Source organism: Castor canadensis, chromosome 5 (genome assembly GCF_047511655.1).
Source record: "Castor canadensis chromosome 5, mCasCan1.hap1v2, whole genome shotgun sequence".
NCBI classification, from domain to species: domain Eukaryota; kingdom Metazoa; phylum Chordata; class Mammalia; order Rodentia; family Castoridae; genus Castor; species Castor canadensis.
This window is the reverse complement of record NC_133390.1, coordinates 30,521,519-30,543,812: the sequence shown is the minus strand read 5'-3', so window position 1 is coordinate 30,543,812 and position 22,294 is coordinate 30,521,519. Positions and strand designations below refer to the sequence as shown.

At 33.6% G+C, this 22,294-nt stretch overlaps 1 protein-coding gene and 1 pseudogene across 24 annotated transcripts in view; both read right to left on the bottom strand.

The window, feature by feature from the left end:
- Robo2 (roundabout guidance receptor 2) overlaps nucleotides 1-22,294 on the bottom strand; it is a 1,713,446-nt gene that overhangs the window by 367,637 nt on the left and 1,323,515 nt on the right. The gene's annotated exons all lie outside the window — the stretch shown is intronic.
- On the bottom strand, nucleotides 1,640-20,386 carry LOC141423217 (52 kDa repressor of the inhibitor of the protein kinase-like; annotated as a pseudogene).

Here is a 22,294-nt window from a genome sequence, read left to right as displayed (position 1 = left end):
CGCCCCCCATTGAGAAAACTGAGAGCTTAGAAAATTAGCCAAGGGAAACACGGGAAAAAAACAACCCAAGAAAAGAGAACTAGGAGTACAGAGGTCAGCCAATACTTTAGCAGAGCTGGAATGCAAAATCAGAGGAAAACAGAAATTAAGAAAAAAGAAATAAAAACAGAGTGGGCAGCAGCATCCAATCATGAAGGGCTCTGTGTGTTAAGGAAACTCCTTGCAAAAAACTTTTGTTCTCAAAGCAACCCAATCAAAGAGATTAAATAAGTACATAAATACTTACACATAAATAAAGGAATAGATTCCTGAAGAATGATTCTTAGGAGTTTGAGAAGAGAAAAAGAGAGATTTAGCTTATTTATAGGTAGAAGGTCATTTAGGGGATATCTGTGCTGGACTTTGAACACAAGGTAGAATTTTTAAAAAGATAATGAACAATGCAACAAAGAGAACTGAAATGCTTAAATTTAAACTTGGACCTTTTGGATCATCTGGTTCTCTGAGAAAAATGAATGTAACATCTCAACTTTTAAAGTGGGAAAAATGGAGTAAGGAGATATGATTAAACATGAAGTAACAACAGACTTAAGTTTCTATAGCACCTTCTTTCTCCTCTCTCACAAGTTAGCCAGCAAATTTAGCTTTTAACTTTAAGGATGACCTAAAATTTCCAGTTATGATTCCACTTGAAACTGATACAAGTGAATCTCACTTTCCATGGCACTTTTTCCTGTGACATGGTGGATCACTATTTCAAACTTTACGGCCTAGTGCATTTTCATTCATAAAGGAATGTATCTCATCACAGGTTATCAAATCAATACCCTGTTCTATATACCCACTATATAGAAGAGTTTAATGTTATATTTCCCAAGATTCCACTGAAGATAATTTACCTACAGAAATAGCTAATGGCATTGCCAGAAAACATTTTATTTTACAGAGATTCAAATAACATACCCTGACATATCACCAAAAGGATTTTATAGTATTGTTCCTTATTATTACTCATTAAATTTTCTCCACAGGTACCATTGATCTTAGCCCATAGTATATTCCAAAAGTACTGGTAACAACATCTTCAAATATACCACTAATCTTTTATCCTGGGGGATGAAATTAGATGATGATAACTACCTTGAATTCTGTACAAATAAATCAGATTTGTTAGGCACTTAGTCCTGTGCTAGGCTAATGCTGCTAAAATCCCAAGTTCAACTACTTTTGCCGAGTGTTTTTCACTGTTTACATAGACTCTATGTTTTCTTTTAACAGAGTGTTCATTTTCTAAAAACTGACACTTTTTATTTCTTTTCATTCAATATATACTGGTTTCTTATTACTTATAGCAGTCATTCTTTTTAAAATAGAGTTCTAGATCCCTACTCATGTCCATAACAAGTGCCCATTTTTATGGTCTTTGAATTTGGCTACAGCAGCTTGCCAATTAAATCTTGTCAGGTCCCATCAACTCTATGTTCAAAAGAACGTCTACAATCCCACCTGCACTGTGGAGCTTCTCAGAAATAAAGACAATTGAATGGGCTGTGTTTGTTCTGCCTTGCTCGTACTTGCTGTACTTGTTCATAACCTTTTGGGCTACATTCTGCTTGATGAAAGCCAGTCAATTCCCTGATAGGGCTCCCTAAGGCCTCAATCTGCTTTTTGCACTATATGTATTTAAATAATAAAACAAAAGCTGGTGATCACGGGATCCTCATTTCAGATTATCAAGTGTAAATTAGCCAAGTGTTTTGCTAGCTCTTAATTATTGACAACAGACAGTCTCATGGACGAGTTTGCATAAGCCACATGCCTAGGTAATATGAAACCTCATTCCAGTCCCTGGCAATTACATCTCTGTTGAGATATGGGGTTTGGGGGTGGAGGGTAGATCACCAGATGTCCATTGAAAAGGATAGAATTTGTGGATTAGCAAAAAAAAAAAAAAAGTGTGAGGTAATGAGTTGCCTTCCACAAGAGCTTTCATTAGCAATGCTATATCAGTGAGTAATTTTGAGACCATTTGCAAACAGACTAAAAATTGCCTGAGAAATCACTGAGTGTGCCACAGAAATTACTGAGATAAAGACACCTTGGTTTATTCAGACGTTGCTTGAGCTTGTTTTGATGTTCCATGAGAACTTTGGTTTCAGTTTTATTTTCTTAATAAAGACTCCAGTGGGATGAGGTTCCTTATCTTTGCTACTTTCTCCATCAATAATCTCCATAAAGTACTGTGTCGTAGATTTTAAACTTATGTTTAAGCCTTTCACCATGTTTAAGTTCAATGAGATATACAAAGATGTCAAGATGCTTCTGTTGAAAAAAATGAAGATTATTTTGTTTATTGTTTTCACATATATATACATCATGCACTTTTTGAAAATTATACTATGTTAATTCCATCACCCCTGTGTATTCTTTATGATGTCAATACTGTGTTCATCATTCGTAAAAGGAAACCAAATCACTTGTTATTTTAGAGGCCTATTTTTAGAACAAAGATACACTATTATTCTTGAGCATTAGAAAAATAAAATAAACATAGCACTTATGTATTGACATTTTAAATATTTATCGGATGACAATTTAGACTTAATTTTAGAATTTTCTTTTGCTGTCATCTGTGCTATTTTGCTCAGTCCATCCTATTTATGATAGTGGAATTAAAACAAGCGTATCATTGGTGGCAAAAGAAAAATAACATTCTGGTTTATTGTTGACAATTCCATGGCTTCTTTTGGTTGATGAGATTGTAGGTATATTATTGAGTACAGAGTTTTAGTAATTGATCAGGTTGAAATCAAAGACATTATTTAATGTGATAATTTAATCTCAAGCTTAGTGCTAACAACAAGCTGGTTTACCACCAGAAGTCAGCCTCCAGATGGAAACACTACTGATGAGACTTACACAGGCAGCAACATGGAAAGAAGTAACTGGAAGTCTTTCACTCTCATATACCCATAAGGTTTTCTTTGGCAAGACTGTTTTCTCATTGTTTTATACAAAAAAGATTAAAACATATTTTCCTGATAGAAACTGTGTTGGTGGTATGGATTCTCTTAAACACAGTATGTGTTCTTATACAATGAACACAAAAGAATCTGAAATGAAAGTTCAGCTCATGATATTCAACCTGTGGTATCTATTAACAGATTTACTTTCCAAATTGAATGAATTCCTGAATTGCTACCATAAGGATTTGGATGAAAAAGAGGGACTTTATGCTCTCCAAATCTCTTTGGACCCTCAGTTTTGAAACTAAGAGTTTAGCCACTACCACACCATCTTTTATTTTTTATTATATACTTCTGAGCACTTCAGAGGTTAAATTTCTTCATAGAATTGGTCTCTAAAATATATATCTCACCACAAGGTGGCAGTAGAGTGTTTTGGTCACATGGTTAGGAACTCCAAAGACCAAGGATAAAAGATATTCATTCACTCCCTATATTACAACAACTCACTTGTCAAATTGCTTTTAAAACGTGAGATGTTGTACACAATGCTTATTTTTTCAATTTTTAAAAATTTTCACTTTAGCAATGCTTTTAGTTAAGTTTTTAAATTTATGGGTACATTTAAGAATGGCTTTCTCAACTTTTTAGACTCATATTGAATTCAAAGTCTTCCAAAAGACTTTCGTTTCCATAAATACATATTCCATAGAAATGCTATGTTTCTTTACCCAGAAAAAATCCAGTTTACCACAGTATTAGTCTAAATTTTACTTTCCTAGATAGGAGGGATCTTGGTAGAAATTCTACCTTTTTCAATTCTCCCTTTAAGAGTACACTATAAATTTTGCATTTCAGTATGCTTTCTCTAAGAAAAGGTACAATAACCTGCTCCTATTACATGCAAAATTAGTAGCTGACATTTAATGGAAAGGCCATTAGACCTTGGGTCAGAAGATATGAGGCCTTGTTCCTATTCCACCACTTTTTTGCTGGGGAACTTGAAGCAAAACACTTAACCTTTGTGACCCTCAGTTTCCTCTTCTGTCAAAAGGCAGTGTTGGTTCAATATGGAAATAGGGCTAAATAAAAGAAAGTGAAATACGTGCCTAGAACAGAGTGGTCTTTTAACAAATGCTGTACCAGGACTGCTTTAATTGCTGTCATTTGATAATGAGCAAAATGTTTATAACAAATAAAAACAAAGTTTAAAAAGTAGAACAATATCTCTCTTTCCTATAGTTCTAGAAGGTTTTCAATTTCAACATCACATTTGACACTAAATTTTTGGTTTTTTAGTTTTCAGAATTTTAAGTCCCCAATTTAGAGAGGACGTCAAAAATGTATAAATTGCTTAATATATTGTGAAACTAATTCTAAAGCTTAGTCCCCTGTTTACTCCCTGAAAAATATCTATTGAATTAGACAAATTAAGCTTTGTATTGATCCAATTAAAATATAAATACATTGACTTAAAGTAGAAGTCACTGTTCACTAGAATAAAAAAGATAATCAAAATTTATCTTTATAAAGAATGAAATTATGTCATTTGTAGGAAAGTGGATGGAACTGGGGATCATCATTTGGAGTGAAATAAACCGGCATGAAAAAAAACAAATATCGCCTGTTTTCACTCATAGGTGGAATACCTAGGTTTAAAATGACATTAATAATGATGAAAATGGGACATGAATATAAAAGGGGGACCAGGAAGGGGGGGGAGTCAGTGGGCAGGAGCAGAGGGAACAGAGAGGGCACCGGGAGGGGGAAAGGGAGGGATTTGAAGTATATCACATGTATATGTATGAAGACAGAAGAATGAAACACACCTAACAAGGTTTAAAAAGGGGAAAGGGAGAAGGAGGGAGTGAGCTTGTTCAGAGTACACTGTGCACATCTATGAAATTTTCACAGTGCCAGTCCTTTGTAATATTAATGATAATTTTTTTTAAAACAAAAAGTTTTAAATATATTTTTTAAAAAATGTTTTTATTACATTCTTAAAATAGAAACTAGCTGGATAACGACTCTTTAAATAGTGTGATTAAACAAAGTATAAAAACAAAATACCAAAAGGAGAATTATGTCTACATGTGCCCTCTTTCTTTATTATTTCAAACAATTTATATCAAATACTATACATTTGGTTTTTTAATTATCACTTATATTATTGTTTCTGGATCATTTTCTTATCACTTCTAGTCCATCTTTTTTAAAAAGAAAATCCACATTTTATTTAGATTGAAATAAAACTATACAAAATTGACTTTCCTCACCAAAAATAACAACATTCTTTTCTGTATTATTTCTAAATAAACCATAAAACATTTATCTTTACAGGTTTTTTCTAATCAATCAAGATAAGGCAGTAGATATAAGCCTGGAAAAAAGACAGGACAAGCCAGTTGCCTGTAGGATGGCATAAGTGCAGTCTTGAAGCAGAAGCATCCAACATATACCTGCTGGAAAGCTTATGAAAAATTTAAGCTTAACAAAAGAATGTAAACAGCAACAACCAGATGCACAGCAACAATGCAGGCTCTTCCTTTCCAACTTTAACTGCAACTTGTTCCTTTAAGTTCATTTGATAAAGACAAAGTCTACACTGATATCTTTGTTTGGTAAACTCACAATTCTCTCTCTGGTAATTCTCTTAACTGTCCACTACAGATTTTATCAATTCTTTTTCATTGCTGGGATGGAGCCTAGAACCTTGTGCATCCTAGGTAAGCACTCTAACACTGAGCTACCATCCCAGTCCTTGGTTTTTTTGAGACAGGACCTTGTTATGTAGCCCAGTCTGGGTTTGAACTTGAAATCCTCCTGTTTCTCTTTCCCCATGGCTGTTACTAAAGATATTTAAAGTATACTTGTTACAACTTCTACTAGTCAAAAGTCAATAGTGGGCTTCATTATAACATTATATAAAATGTATTCCTTTCTTCCATACCTCCTCAAAATTCATTTTTTCAAAAAACTGTAACTCAGTATCTGACAACTGTATCCACAGTGATAATACATATTGTGATTAAAACGACTTAACTAGAACAATTCCAGAGCGCCACTAGCAGAGGTAACTCAGAGGTGAAGCAAGGCACTTCCAAGTATTTTTTGGGAGAAGAGATAGGTATTCAAAGGGTGAGGGTTTAAACAGGGGCCATTTAAATAAGCAGATCACCAGTGGTTAACATATTCAACTGGAGGCCTAAATGCAGAGACTCAGTGATAAAGTAGCCCACAGCATCTTATAGCCTTTCTTCCATAGAAGACAAAGCCCACTGAAAAAGTCTCTTTGGTTTTTTCAATGGTTTCTGAATTATCTGTAGGAAGCTCTGATTTAGTTGTATAGAGTATGATATATGTGTCCACTGTTAAATCCAGATCATGTTTTATATCAAAATTTATGTTATGCAAAGCCAAATTACTTGGCCTTTGGTCTGTCAAAGTGTTCCGCAAGTATGCTTTCAGACACTTTCATCCATTTTCATAGCGCTCATTCTCAAACTTCATCACAGGAAGAATACACAGGACTTTCAGCAAGGCAACACATTAGGGAAAAACTTGATGTCAGGCAGATGGAGGGCTTCATAAATGGTGGATGGAAGCTCTATAGCTTTCCTTCTGTGTTTCCACTTGATTTGCCAACAGTGAAGCTCAGCTGAGAGTGTGTCAGGATTGGGTAAATCAATTCTGCTCATGTCAGAATGGTGTTCCTCTGATGTGTTGAATTTGAGCTGTCCCATGACTGAAGGTACCAGAGATAAGCATTAAGAGCTGTGAGGTGTTGTTCTGAGAATGTACTTTTAAGTTTCTGAATAATGTGCTCTGCTGTGAGAACACTGAGAGTTTCTCTATAATAACTCTCAGAGCTTAGCTGAGAGTCTAAGTTACCTTGCTGGGCCCTATGGAATTTCCCAGGAAGTTTCATCTGAATATCAAGTTTGTTTGTCAAATTTGTGACTTCTTCAAACCAAAACTTATGATAAACTTCAATATTTTCCATCACTTCTAGTACTGGCTGCAAAGAAAACATCAGAAGTTGGTCCCTGGAGTTTTTTCCTAAAGGTTCTTATAAAAGATAAGAAATTTTAAAGAACAATAATGGTAACAATAAAATCAAAATCTGTTACTGCACTGCAGAGTACAAATGCTCAGCCAGCTATACAGTTATTCCATCTAATATTTGTGTCACTGTTTATACTATCTATACAAGTGCTTGCAGGAGCTCCACTAAAATTTCAAAAGCATCATGCCTGCCTGTCCACTGAGAATGGCAAATTTCCTTCAGCACTTTACCTTCTTCTTCACTATTCTGAAAAAGAACAGAAATTACATTGTCAAGTCCTAAAAGCAGTTGTAGTGACCAAAGGAAAAAACAACAAGCTTCCTCCACTGTTCTTAATGTAACTGACACCCTATCACAGAGACTGATTTGGCCAACCAATTTGGTTGAGGCACAGGAAGAGCAGAGTGTGTAGATAGCTTGGGGATATTTCTCTAAAAGTCTAGAAGCAGCAACTTTCATTTTGAAAGAAAAGCCGCTGGAAACAATGTAAATCTGGCCATAAAAATACTCCATATTTAGTATCTACTTTCAGTACTTGTAGTGTGAAATTTCACACCCAAAATTTCTGCATCAGCTTCTAAGGCAGGAAACTCACAAATTTCTCTCTCGGGTTATGAGAGTCATCAACAAATCTCATCAACATGGGTAGATGCTCTTCCCCTGCTATGTCCACCACATCATCAGTGATGGTGGAAAAGAAGTGAGTCTCTCACTTCCCTGAGGGTTTCTTCCCGAATGCAGCTCTCACAGATCTCTGGCATCGGTTTCTTCTGTGTTTAGAACAGAACAATGTGTTAACTGCTGTGGTCTAAGTGCTTTCTCAGGATTTCACTAGAATTGATCTGGCTTTCCAACAGTTCCTGAAAGTTTTCAGGAGTAAAGAGACCTACTGGGATTTCATCAGCTTCATGCCCATCCAAAAGTATGTTTTGTTTTCCCATAAGAATCACAATTTCAAATAAAGACTTTATGCATTCTTTGTTTTCTTTCTCTTCAAGGGTTAAGGGTAAAATATCTTCATCCTGCTGGTCAGCTCCTTCTGCACTGGGGTTCTTAGCACTGTTGATGTTTGCTTATGTTTTTGTTTCAGATCAGAAATTTCAACAAGCCAAGACCTTTTTAAAAATCATTTAGAAGATGAGACAGTAACACTATCGCTTACTTTTTTTCTGTTTCAGTGTACCGAATTCATCTTCACTCAATTCTTTTATTCGTTTTCTGTGTATTCTGTGTGGATTGTTCAAATGACTGGTAAGATCAAATATTGTTGGTATTGCATTATCTTGAAGAACTGTCCTATAAGGCCTCTGACCAGGTCCCGCAGGAACCTGTAGAAAGCCAAGTTTGACTATATGCTTTTCCACCTGCAGTTAAGGGCTACCCACAGCCAGCCCAGCCCTGCCCTCCCTGCCTCCTCATGGCAGTCTGTCTATTCCATTTTAATCTACAGCACAAAGTGCACTTCTATCTTTATGAGGAACACAATCTTTTTATGGAAATAAACCAGATATTTAAATGGAAGCACATACCATTGCCCCTTTGCTAACATGCATTTCTCTTTCATATGTCTCAGAGAGAAAATAGTTCTGATCATCATTTCCAACTCAGCCAGACCCATTGCTCTCATTGTATAATTTCCATTGTCTAAGTAGATTTAGGTTTTTCCCAGCTGGGGAAAATTTTGTTTCATATCAGGAGACTCATCCCATGATAATAAGAGAATACTAGATTACCTTTTAAAAAAACAAAATTTATGGAAATTTGATTTGGAAATGCAACTGATCAATGAATATAATTTATTTCTGCAGTATATAGCACACGGCTTTTTATGTTTATAACTTCCAGATAAATCTTTTTTCCCCACTATTGGAGTTTAGATATCCCTTGCACACACACACACACACACACACACACACACACACACACACACACACAAATACCACACATATCTCAAGTTGCAGAAATACTTGCTTTACTTCTAATGATTTTGTAAGCACTAATTTCTAAATTTGCCTTTTGAAAAAAATTCTCCTAGGAGAGCATAATTGTCTTTCTAATATTCTCACTAAAGTCAAATTTCAGAGTTGAGTTGAAGTCATGTACTTCAGAGGCAGTATGCTTTTTACAGAATCAAACGTAAGCATCTGCTGCCTGTCCTGTGCTTCTCACAAATCTTTGCCACACTTCCTAATTCTCTTTAGCTTGGCTCTTACAATGCATTACACACATCTGCAATGCCGACCTGCTTAGAAGCTTTCAGCTGTTGAATGATTTAGATTGCAATTTTGGTCAAGTTATTTTACTTGTTGAGCTCTTTAAAAGCTGAATGTTTCTAAATAAGCAACTACCTAGAATTTTATTTGTTAAGCCTTCCATTTCTTTCTGTTTTAAAATTAAAATGTAAAATATATATTCATTTTTTAAAAGCAAGTATCATTTTAAAAGACTTAAATTGGTTGGTGAGTAAGCCATGCACACAAGTATAGCTCTAAATTTATTGCTTGGTTTTTGGTTTTGTTCTTTTTTTTTTTTTGAGACAAGGTCTCACTATGTAGCCTAAGATAGCCTGGAACTTGAAATCCTTCTCCCTCAGCCTTCTAAGTTCTGGGGTTACAGGTATGGACCAGCATGCCTGGCTTATTGGTTTAAAAGAGTGTGTGATTGGTCTCTCCTTGCTTACGAATCACAAGGGAAGAAAAATGAGCAACTATCAAAATGCATCAACATCCAGTGGTAATTAAGACAAATCCAGGTCTATCACAAACTTAGTATAAAGACTGTAAAGTAGAATATCAAAGAAACTGACTGTTTCATCAGTTAACCCTTTACTGTTGGATTTTGAAAGAAAATGCTTCATATCTGCCTCACTGTTATTACATAGGTACAGCTCAGCCATGGCACAAGCACACTGAACATTGATCAACTTGGCATTTGGCACCCAGCAGTACCTCAGAACCATCAGGAGACAGAATGGAGGCCAGATATGGAAGACAGAAGGCATTTATACCTGTGGAGCAAAGGAGATTGTAGAAAAAGACTAAAGCTTTGTTGATTTCCTTGTATGGGAAAGCCCAGGCTATGCAACTCTGAAAATGACCATATAGAATCCCCAAAGTGATTTATAATAGCAGTATCTTAAGTCTATATTCTGAGTCTCTCTTCCTATAATATTAGTGTGTTATGATACAAGTTTTCTGTGTTTAGATAGAAATAAAGTTTTGTGATATTTACTATTAAGTAAAAGTTTCTTCAAGAGAGGCTTACATATAGAACATTACATTACATTACATCTTATGATTAGAAATTTGCAGCCAGCTCTTAGTTTTCTGTGGTTATTGATTTTGATCCTATACATAATAATAACAATAATAGTAGCTATACTCAAATTTTGGTAGTATGAGAAAAGTCTTTCTGATTGTTATTATTGGTAATTGTTTATTTTATATTTCTTAAACATAAATATGAATTTACAAATATAAAACTAATTTAAGTTTCATATTTTATGTCCCTAGGCAACTATGGAATTTTTTGGTATAATAAAAATTAATGCAACTTCTAAAATTTAGATTAAAATGGACACAGAAGTCACAGCAGAATATTTTATAAGATGGTTCCCATGTAATCCAGCAAAGTCTCTTTTTTTTTCACAGTTCTTTACTTGCTTTTCTGTAATTAATTGTAACTATCCATAAAAATATAAATATTGTATGAATTAATAATGTAAAGTGGTGTTTTAACATATGTATATATTGTGTAATGTTTATCAGGTTAAACCTATTTCCTCAAACAGTATGCCTTTATGATAAAAACTTTTAAAATCTAATAAAATGCTTTACACTTAGGACAAAAAAATGGTCAGTTCAAGTTCTAGAGACTCATATATTCAATTGCTTTCCAAGACTCATTTTATTGAGTAATTTTTCCTTCATAAAGATTTTGGGGAAGTGATGTTCCTAATTTAACAACACACTCGTACTTACTTAATTTCCAAGAGTGAGTAAATTGCATATACAGAATTTAAATCCAGGTCAGTCAAATGTTTTGAGATGCTAAGAGAAATGGCCCACAATAATGAAAACCCAAAGGCAAAAAAGAGAGTACACAGATTTTCAGAGGCTACAACATAGTGCTTTAGTGCTTTCTTTCAAGCAAGATGGTTCCAGTACTTGGAATTCCTGGCAGTAGGGGAAATATTCTACACACAGCACAATAATTCTTACTAAAGAAAGAAGAGAAACCAAGGTATTTGTAACTGAATAATGGAAAAGGATTGCAACTGGCCTCCTATTTGGGATGTGAATATGGAATTGTTATCATGAACAATAAATTTATTGAGCCTTCAAATGTAAAGTGTACTCTGTTAAACCCTCAGACCAATGTGCACAGCCCCATTCTAAAGTTTTATTGGAGAGAGACAGAATTCTCAACTAGCTCGGTGACAACTCACTCTTGTCTCCTCCAGGAACAAAGATGAGACTCAATGCTTGGTAGCTATTCTAAGCTGCACATGGGAATAGCATTACACAATTCCACAGTACTATCATTAGTGATACAATCAAGTTAAATAAAGCACTTCTAATCATGGAGTACTTAACTATACACATGAACTAAAGACTTCAATCTATTCAAAATGATTCATCTCTTGGTAGATAACCACTAAAACAATAAATGCAATTGTTTGCTAAAAGTAAAATATTTTAAAATTTTCCCCCATCTAATTTTCTTCAGAAAAATTTACCTTAGGTAATAAAGTGTTTGGGGGGGGCCGAATAAACATTTAAGTCAAATAGCCAATAAATCTTCCTGTTTCTTGACTGAAAAATTATGCCCCCAGGAGAAAGAATGTGTGAAATAAGATGGAGTCCAGAAATAATCAAAAGCCAGATTCTCTCTAAGGAATTATATTTATTTAAATTAAATTCATTTCTACAAAAATGTGTTAAATTGCCCTGAGTTCAAACCCCAGTCCCACCAAAAAAAAAATAATAAAACATGTTAAATTGCATGCATGATAGCATTCAAGATATTTTAGGAAATCTACATGGAATTGCTTTGGAGTTACATAAGAAAGGAAAATAAAATGCCAAGTACCAACGTGCCAAAAGTCAGTTGAATTCTCGTGATTCATGTTTCCTCATGAATGCTAAAATATAGAGAATCTTTGTTGAGCCCACAGCTCACTTTGCTCTTTCATATTTCACATTTATTTCTTACATGGTACTTGATACCTCTTACCATTAAATTGTCTTTCATGCAACCCAGAATTCATCCAATACATATATCCAGGATTAAAGTCCATGAAGTCACACAATCTCAGGATTAAACTTCTTACAATTGTCCCCTTCCCCCTTGCCTACACACACACACACACACACACACACACACACACACACACACACAAACACACACAGTAGTTCCAGACCAAATTGAATTCTTAGTCTTTTAGAGGTGTTGTGGGATGCAGGGCAGACTCAGGGATATCTCTTCAAGTCCAAAAATGAACAAATTCTTTAAAAAGTAGTTTGGATTCTATATCTATATTTCCATTTACCCATGAGCCAAAAATTTCCAAATAGTAAAGGCAGAAATAGCTTTCAAGCTACAAGTTATTGGCTTTGTTTATCATACTTATTATTTAAAATAACAGTTATATGTTTACATTCTTAGGTTCACATTATATATTTAAATATCTTCCTTCTTAATAGTCACTAATATTAATTCTGATTTAATAATACAATAGTTGAAATGCTTATCCTAGTTATTACAATAATTTACCCCACTGAATGTTACATAGATTGTTTTTATGCCTCTCATTTTTCAGCTAAATGTGTTTTCTAATTCTGTGACTAACTGAGCAATAGCACAATCATTCTGTGATACCTACCCCAGTCTTACTTAAAATTTCTTAACACATACATACACGAAAGCAATAGTAGGAATCTCTCTGTATAGCTGTCCTTAACTCAACTAGCAAAAACGCTTTGTCTTCCTTATTATGCTCGTGTCTTTTCTTCAACAAAGTTAGTGATAAGGGCAGAACAGGACCTGCCTGGAACTGAGGAGAGGAGCAGAGGGGGACAAGGGTGGGAGGAGGAGGGCAGGGTGGAGGAGGGGGGCAGGGTGGAGAAATGACCCAAACAGCATATGCACATGTGAATAAATGAACAACAACAAAAAAATTTCTTCAAATACCTATTTAAATCTTAACATATTATAGTCCTATTTAAAATAATTACATTGTAATAACTATCAGCTTAAAAGAAAGATGGCAAAGTTTTTCCTTCAATGTGGACGAGAATCAAAAACCATATTTGTTTACCAGTTTCACTGAGTCTCCATTGTATTCACAAGGCCTCATCCTATGGAGAGTGGAACTAAATGAGTCAGTATGTTAATTATGTGCTCTGGGATCACAAAGAAGAAATAAAGAAGTTATTACCTTCCCAAGTTCCTCAGGTAATGAGACCCACTTCTGGAGATATGTGGCACTGTACCAGAATCTATCATGAGAATGAGCTTCGCAGTAAAATGCACAGAATTAATTTTTTAATGAAAATCCTCCACTGGACTTCTGAGTCAAATCCACCTGACAAATGTCACTGGGCAATGTCATTGCTACTTAACCAGCACAAGGTCTTTAAAACAGATGGTAGAGTGATGCATTTTCGGAAGTGAGGCAGGCTAATTTCAACCACCCCCCATGAAAAGGAAATAAAATAAAATTGGCTCCATGTCACTCAAATATGACAGTACTTTGGATTTTTCCCCCCTGATGTTTTTTAGCCTTGAGGCAGATATGACAGGCGCCTTATTAAATTCCAAAAATAAATGTGGTACAAGAAGGCAGTGCATTCCAATGAGACATTCAACTTGTTAAAATGCAACATGCATAAAAATTGGTTCACTTTATTTTTAGCCATCATCCTCATCATTTTAAATCAAAATGGAAATATAATATTTGTTAACATAAACAAAGTAAAAATAGTTCAAAGATATCGGTCTTTTTTCAATAAAAACTAGCTATTAAGCTGGGATTTTGTAGGACATCTCCATAGATACTTGGATGGTAGGTTAAGGGGAAAAAAAAGCAAGATTTATGGAATATTTTCCATTTTACATTTTAACATGTCATTCAACTACTAACAGTTCCTTTGACAAATGCAAAGACATTTATGGATCACTGTCTTTTTGTGCTATTTGTTTTTCTCATTCTCTTATTTCTGATCAACATCCTACCTAGTCCAACAGCTTGGTTTTCTCTATCTTCTTAAAGCTACCCTGTTTTCTCATACCATCATAAGTAACCACTCTTACAAAAAGTGGTGTCCCTATAGTTCACATTTTACTTATTCAGCATCACCTGATGAATCGTTCAACTTATTAAAATGCTAGAGACATGTGCTTAGTGTAGTAGGTTGACTCTATTAAAGAAAGAATTCCTTATTTGCCCTCACATAACCTATAACGCACAGTCTGAGGCCTTCTACATAAAGGAACTGAATAAATATTTTTTATAAAAGAACTAACATGACCGATTATGTATGTTATAATTTTGTAGTCACTGTTGTTCCTTCACTGTCTTACATATACAATGGCCTCAAGAAATTGGGATATTAGAACCAAAAGAAATTTCAGAATCTGATCTTTGTCTTCAAAAGGGGCTTTGAGTTGGTGTGTAGGGCCCAGATTTTATCACTTGAACCACTCCATCAGCCCAAAGGCCCACGTTTTGAGAATCATGCTGGGGAAACCTCTACGCCCTATAGCATAGAACAACGAGAAATGACATTTGCCTTGGGATTAATACCATCTAAAATATCTTGAATGCATTATTTAATATTAAACATTCCTATAAAAAAGTTAGTGTTATCCTCTGCTACAGATCAGAGAACTAAAATTCAGAAAGGTTACACAAAGTCTGCAAGGCCACTCACAAATAAGTGACAGTGCCAGAGTTCAAGCTCAATTTTACCTTCAATCACTTCACGTTTCACAAAGCACTCATGTTCCTACAAAGGAAATTTGAGGAGACTGGAGTAGCAAAGCCGTGATGATATAAATCCTGTTAAAACAATTACTCCTAAAATTTCCCAAATCCTGAGAGAGATAATCACATGGGTATTTAGTCTCTATGAGGGTACAGTTAACAATCATGATCTAAACAATGATTCAAATAGTTAAAAGCTAGCTCATTTATAGGTTATTCAGACTATTATTATTTCTAATATAAGAATTAATGTTAACATCAGATTAGAAAGACAGGGGCTGCTTTGCTATAACTATAATTCCTTTATGTGAATATTGAAATATCCTAGATCAGAAAATTGACTAAGTTGACTAAGACAGGTTGGATCAGGTATTATGGTCTTCATTCTTTCTTCATTCTCTCTCTCTCTGTCTCTCTCTCCCTATCCCTGCCCCCCTTTCCCCTTTTGATATTACTTCTCCCATTTAATTCATGTCAAATCAAAGCATAACTTGAATTTATTATATAGGCATATATAACTTTCCACAAAAAAGACCATGTACAATTTGAAGGTTATTCATTAGATATGAAAAAGCAGGTAGTAGACTTGTTCATTAAAAAAAAGCAAGCATATACAGAAAGACACCATCAACTACTCTCTCCTCTGTCTTAGATTTAACACTGCATGCTGAAAATTATCTCATTCTTCTTGTAATATGTAGACTGTCTTCTATGTTTAAGTTCAATAAGAAATCTGTTTTACAGAAGAACATTTGCTGTTTATGCCACTGTCTTATAAACAAGTCATGTCACTGTTGATGTGATGTCATATCTATAATAAAGCTGGATGCAAAGGAAATTCCCACACACTTTAAAATTATCATGGTAAACTACAAAGCAGATTATTTTGTGTAACAACAGCTTTGAGAAAGTTTTGCTTCACTATTAAATAATTCCCCCTATCGAAGACTTGATATAAATTGCTTTACTATATGGTTATCTTTTCCTTTTGGCTGAAGACATTTGAGTAGAATACATCCCACACAAACAAAAAAAAAGAATATTTGCATGCCAAAATTTAGGTAAGCTTCACTTTCTAAACTTTATAAAAAAGGATGCTATCTCTTCATCCAAAAGCCATGATTTTGCCTTTTTGGTTACCTTTTAAATTCTTAGATTCTATTAGTTTTCTTTCTGACACAAATATAAATGTACTCAATTTTACTTGAAATGTGTGAATCTTTAACACTAGCAGCCCCTGCCAAATGCAATCCATAAAGCGATACATATTTCACCACATATCTAGTGCTATTTTGCAGTATAAAATTAAAAGAAAATCAAAGTAAACTGCTAAAAGAAAGAGTTTATTTTCTATATGTTAGGAAAATATCTACAAAGTACTGTGTTTCACAATTTGTATTACTGTATTATCAAATCTCTTGAAAATAACAGTAACAAAAAATCTATTCACCAGTCATTAAAACAGCCAAAGCTTTTGACTTTTGATGCCTAGTGTACTTGGTATTTGAGATTCCAACCACATAAAGGGAAGACTGATACAAATGGATGATCTTTTCTTGATACTTAGTTTGCTTCTTGGTATTGAATAATCATACTGCAGTGGTGGAAAAGCCCTGAATTAGAAGTCAGAAGATTGATGATTTTATTCTAGCTTAGCCACTGTTTATTTCCTGTGTGACTCTGACCCTGACTTAACTTGGCCATACCCCAATTTCCTCCTCTGTCATTTGGGATCCACAGTGATTTACATTTATTCTATTTGAAAATTAAATGGATGGTGTTTTGTTTTTGTTTATTAGTACCATACTTGTCAGAAAGGTGAACTACAGAAAGGCACTTAAAGTGTGCAGTTTTACAGAAAATAATTTTACTATCAAGCAGCATAAACTGAAATTGAATAAGACAACTAAAATAAAATGTGGCTACTTTCATACTGTACTAAATAAAATATACTATATATATTTTACTCCATGATGTGTGCATTTTTGTTACTTTGGTCACAGTTCCAAATAGAAAGAGAAGACCATTGGTGACCATTCAAAAATGTAATTTTTGCAAAAATGTTTTTACTTTCATGAGATTGGAGGCTATGGAAGAGTTAGTACTTCACTTGTAATATGCAGAACTATTTGAATAATTATTCTGAGGCAGTCTTTGAGATTTTTGCTATTGCTGTCTTGGAAACAAGTAACAAATTGGGTGAAATTCTCTCTCTACAAAATGTTAATTGAAAAACAAATGATAAAATATGTACATAGTACAGAGATTTCTGTAGAAAACAGAAGAATTTCATTTAGTCACACGTAAAATTGTTTACCAAGAAATGTTTAGGTGGAGTTTGTGAAATATTTTCATTTAAATGCTTGTATCTGTCAATCATCCATGATCTCTCCACTAATCATTAAACAAAACAACTCAAGCAAATGTTATGAATACAGTTGTAGCTGCAATTTAAAACTACTAGAGTATGCCTGGGTTTGATAGTACCTGCCTGTAGTCCCAGCTACTCAGGAGGCAGAGGCAGGAATCTTACATGAACCCATAAGCTCAAAACCAGCCTGGGCAATATAGTGAAATCCTGTCTCCAATATATCACATATGTATGTGTATGCATGTGTTTATGATAAATAAAATCAATGTTTGCATACTGGACCCTTAAGAATAACAAAGCATAATAAAATTACCAGAGCCTGGTGTTAATTTTTGGTTGTATTTCTTATCAATTTCATGTGAGGCTGAGCTAATTTGTCATTTAGATTGTACATTTCTACTAAACATTCAGTTGTCATTTTTTCCTATTTTATTGAGGTAAAACTCAATAGCCTGTCTTCACTAGAAATGTCAATATTTCCTACAGTGAATATAGAAATATAAAATTTAACCAAATAATTATACATTTTTAGGGATATCTACAGAATATCAGTCTCCTCCTCCGTCAGCAGGTAGATGGGAAAACAGCTGACTCCAGTCTAAAATTCTATTTCACACTGCCACCTGTGTTTTCACTGTGTGTAGTGAATATTGAATATATACTGGTAGAAAGTACCTGTTGATGACTAAGATTCCCTACTTCTCTAAGAAGGTCCCAAACTATGAACATATTTAAAAAAATTAAAAATATGCTCATATTTAGTAATAGAAAAGTAGTGTTAGCCTCTTAAATGAAATGTATCTCTGAAAAAGATAATTATCTAGAAAATAGTTAAAATTTTAATTAAAACATATTTAGAAACATTATAAATGCTTTTCACTGAGATAGCTTCTCATTCAAATTCCTTTAAATTTTAATAGAAAACAATTAAAATTTATATACCACAAATATTCCAAAAAAAAACTGGTAAAAAAGAATGTAATCACACCGACAGGACATAGTTTTGAGAGGTAACTGGTATCAAAAGGACATAGAATACTATACTTACCAAAATAAATAAACAAAGAAAAAACTATTCAAAATGGATCAAAGACCAAAATGTTAAACACTTAGCTAAAACTTCTACAAGATAATCTTAAGTTTGACTTTTCATACAAAGACTTAAAGGTAAAGTCCATTAAAAAAAAAGATTTGATATGACTGAAGCTGCTAAACTTAAAATCATCTGTCAGGTAAAAGATGCTAGCAAGAGAATAAAAAGACAAGTCACAGAGTGGAGGAAAATATTTGTAAAAGGCATACCTGACAAGGGACTGTTTATCCCTTGTTCCTGACATGGAATTGGTTCAATGTCATGTCATCAGGGAAATGGAAATTAAAGAAATGAAATACCCTGAACATCTATTAGAAGTGCTAAAATCCAGAATGTGGATAACACCAAATGTATGTGAAAATGTGGAGAAACAGGAATTCTCACTCATTGTTTGTGGGGATAAAACTTTGCAAGGCAGTTTGGTAGTCCCTTACAAGATATTCTTAACACACACACACACAAACATAGCCTTTTCACTACTTGCTATTTACCTAAATAAGTTGCAAATTTACATCCATAAAAAGTAAACTTGCACATAGATGTTTATAACAGTCATACACAATTGCAAAAACTCAGAGCAAATAAGATATCCTCCAACAGGTGACTGGGTAAATGAGCTGTGATACATCCAGACAACAGGATATTGTTCAGCGTTAAAGAGAAACAAGCTATCAAGCTATGAAGAGATATGAAGGAAGCTTAAATGCATGTTACATAGTGGAAGAAGACAATCTGAAAAGGCACATCTGTATGATTCAATACTATATTGTATTCTGGAAAAGTCAAGACTATGGAAATGGTAAAAGATGAATGTTTGCCAAGGGTTACAGGAAAGGATTGAATGAATACATGTAGCACAGAAAAATTTTAGGACAGTGAAACTACTCTGTATACCAGAATGGTAGATAGGTGTCATTTTATATTTTTCTAAAGTCATACATAGACTGTATAACACCAAAAGACAGCCTTAATGTAAACTATGGACATTAGCTGATAATGACGTGCCAATGTAGGTTCACCAATTGTCACAAATATCCCTTTCCAGCAGAGGATGGTAATAGTGAGGTAGGTTACACATGTGTGGAGGTGGGGGACATGTGGTAAATCTCTGTACATTCTGATCAATTTTGCTATGAACTTAAAACTGTTCTGAAAGTAAAGTGTATTTTTTTAAAAAGGCAAGGAGTGCTAATATCAGATTATTCTAGTAAAAAGAAGTTTAACTAGCCAAATGAATGCTTTTGATTCACACCTTATTTTTGGCAGAAAGCATGATGAAAATATTTAGAAATCAATATTATAAAATTTGTGAGACTTTCTCTTTAATACAGAATTGAAATGACTCCTTTAACATGTAATATTGTAATTTTACAGATATACAAAAATGTATAAAAATGTCATTGACCCCAGTTCATATTTTAGGTTTAAGTAAATTTTACTCACATTATTTACATATTTTTCTCTCATTTTACAGAAATCATAATATTTTACAACTGGATGCAAACTTTCAGGTGATGCAATATCGCTATGTTTTGAAAGACTTAAAATATAGTATTTAGGCTAAACTGTTTCTCACAATGAGTCATTGTTATGTATATTATTTGTTGCCCAAGAATATTATATATTCTAATAGTTCTTATTAAGTTTTATTCATCATAACAGTATAAACTTTTAAAATGCATTAGAAAGTCATTGTTTTTCAATCATTCATTTATTGGAAGAGAGTATAATAATGGCCCCTTTCATTTTGTCTGAGGGAGTTATTATATCTTTTCTAATTCATCACATTTGAATGTTACAATGGATATATATATATATATATATACATACAATTATATATAATACATACAAATATATGCATATAAATATATATAATATATATATCCATAACCTTTAATATGATGCAATCACTAGAAACCCCCAGAATTAAAGTAGCATGATTTCCTCCCTTGATACTAACACCACCCACCTGAGTATTAAGAAACCAATTCCTAAAGTCCCTAACCAATAACTGTGAAAGCCCTAACATTGAGAAGTTAAGCCCTAAACAGATTCTACTTGAATTTTTGTCATTGAATTTTTAATTTGTTTCCTTTCAATAAACTTGTCTTATTGGATGGCTTGTCCAGAAAGGGTGAATGCTGCATGGACAAAGCACTTACATGGGTCAACATGAAAATTTCAAAAGAAAAAAGGATAAAGAGATTGCAAATTTAATTGTAAAATACTAATAAAAGTCTTATTCCTTTTAAGTAGTTCTCTTCTCTCCTTGGGGGATAAATGTCTCTTTCATATGCCAGACACGCTTTAAATAGATGCATCTTTCATTTCATAGAATGCTATAAAAAGCAGTCGTCTCTGTGATTCACCCAATTGTATTCTTTTCTGTCCACATTCACATTAAATGACTGCAGTGTGTAATTCTTGAGGTCAAAAGAAATCCACTGCCTGAAAAGTAATAAAAGACATCCAGGCATGATTAGTGCTCAAATATTTGACTGTACTCTCCTAGTACCCTAATCTCACTTCATTTTAACAGGAACAACAACCCTACCAGTCCCTGAGATGGTAATGATGTCACAATCCCAAGGGCAGGGTGGGAGAGGGGAGGGGAGAAGAGACAGGTTTGATTTCAATAGATAATATGAGCTTTTGCTCGTCTATGAATTTTGACATTGCCATGGAATAAAGAAAAGATCCTGTTCTAAGCCAGCCTAGACAAAGCAATATTAAATATTTAATTTCCAAATGCAAAGCCCAAGGTCCCAAAGCTTCAGAAAGGCTAATGGTCCTCCTAGTAAGACTGTACGGAGCAAATGCCAAACTCAGAAATAATTTGACTGTAAAATACAAGGTATTTCTTCAGAAATATTTATAAAGCCCAAGGCTATTTTTTTAAAAATAGAAACACGAATGCATCACATCTCGTTTTTAAATTGTGGAAATATTAATGTATGTGTATTTATATGCTATCATGATTTGCTAAGGGATATTTGTTTTTTACACAAATGTTAAAAGCTAAGTTACTTTTAGTTCCATTTAAGTTTTCTTTAGAGAAAACAGATTTCAGTTAAATAATAACTAACATTTCTTTCCTTAAATTAATAACATGATCAAACATGATTAACTTAAAGTATATAAAAATCTGAATAAATAACTTGATGAAGACATGGTTTTAATTCATAAATATTTTCAAAATAGTTAATATGTAATGTATATTTGAAATACTGATACAAAAATATTATAAGTATTATAATAAAATTTTAATATGGATGTCATGTACTGTATAATATATTATTTTTGCCTACATTGGTGGGCAGGATTTCTCTTCTGTAACACAGAAAGCCTAAGAAGCATTCTTCTCTTTTTAACTGTCACAAGTGCCTAGTACTTTTATTATCTCACTGGCTTTAGAAATGCATAACAGCCTCAGGTATATTACCTATATATCACAGAACTGCTGAAGACAAAAAAAAAAAAAAAAAAAAAAAACAAGAATCATTTCTCTCACATTATTTAAGTAACAACTCAAAAATAATATAAAGTGGGCTTAAACTCATTGATATTACTGTTCATGGTATTACTGACTTGGAATTTTCAGGTGTATTCACTTATGAGCCAGCAACCAATCACATTAGCCATGAAGAAATCAAAACTAACATAAAGACTGGTAAATTATTACCTGACCTTGTTGTAGAATTTTTGTCCCTTTAGTGTTTCCATCTTGAGTAAATGTATTCAATTTGTTTATACTGCAAACACCAGCTTCAGACATAAGCTTGGATTCATAGGGTGTTCAATATACATCAGA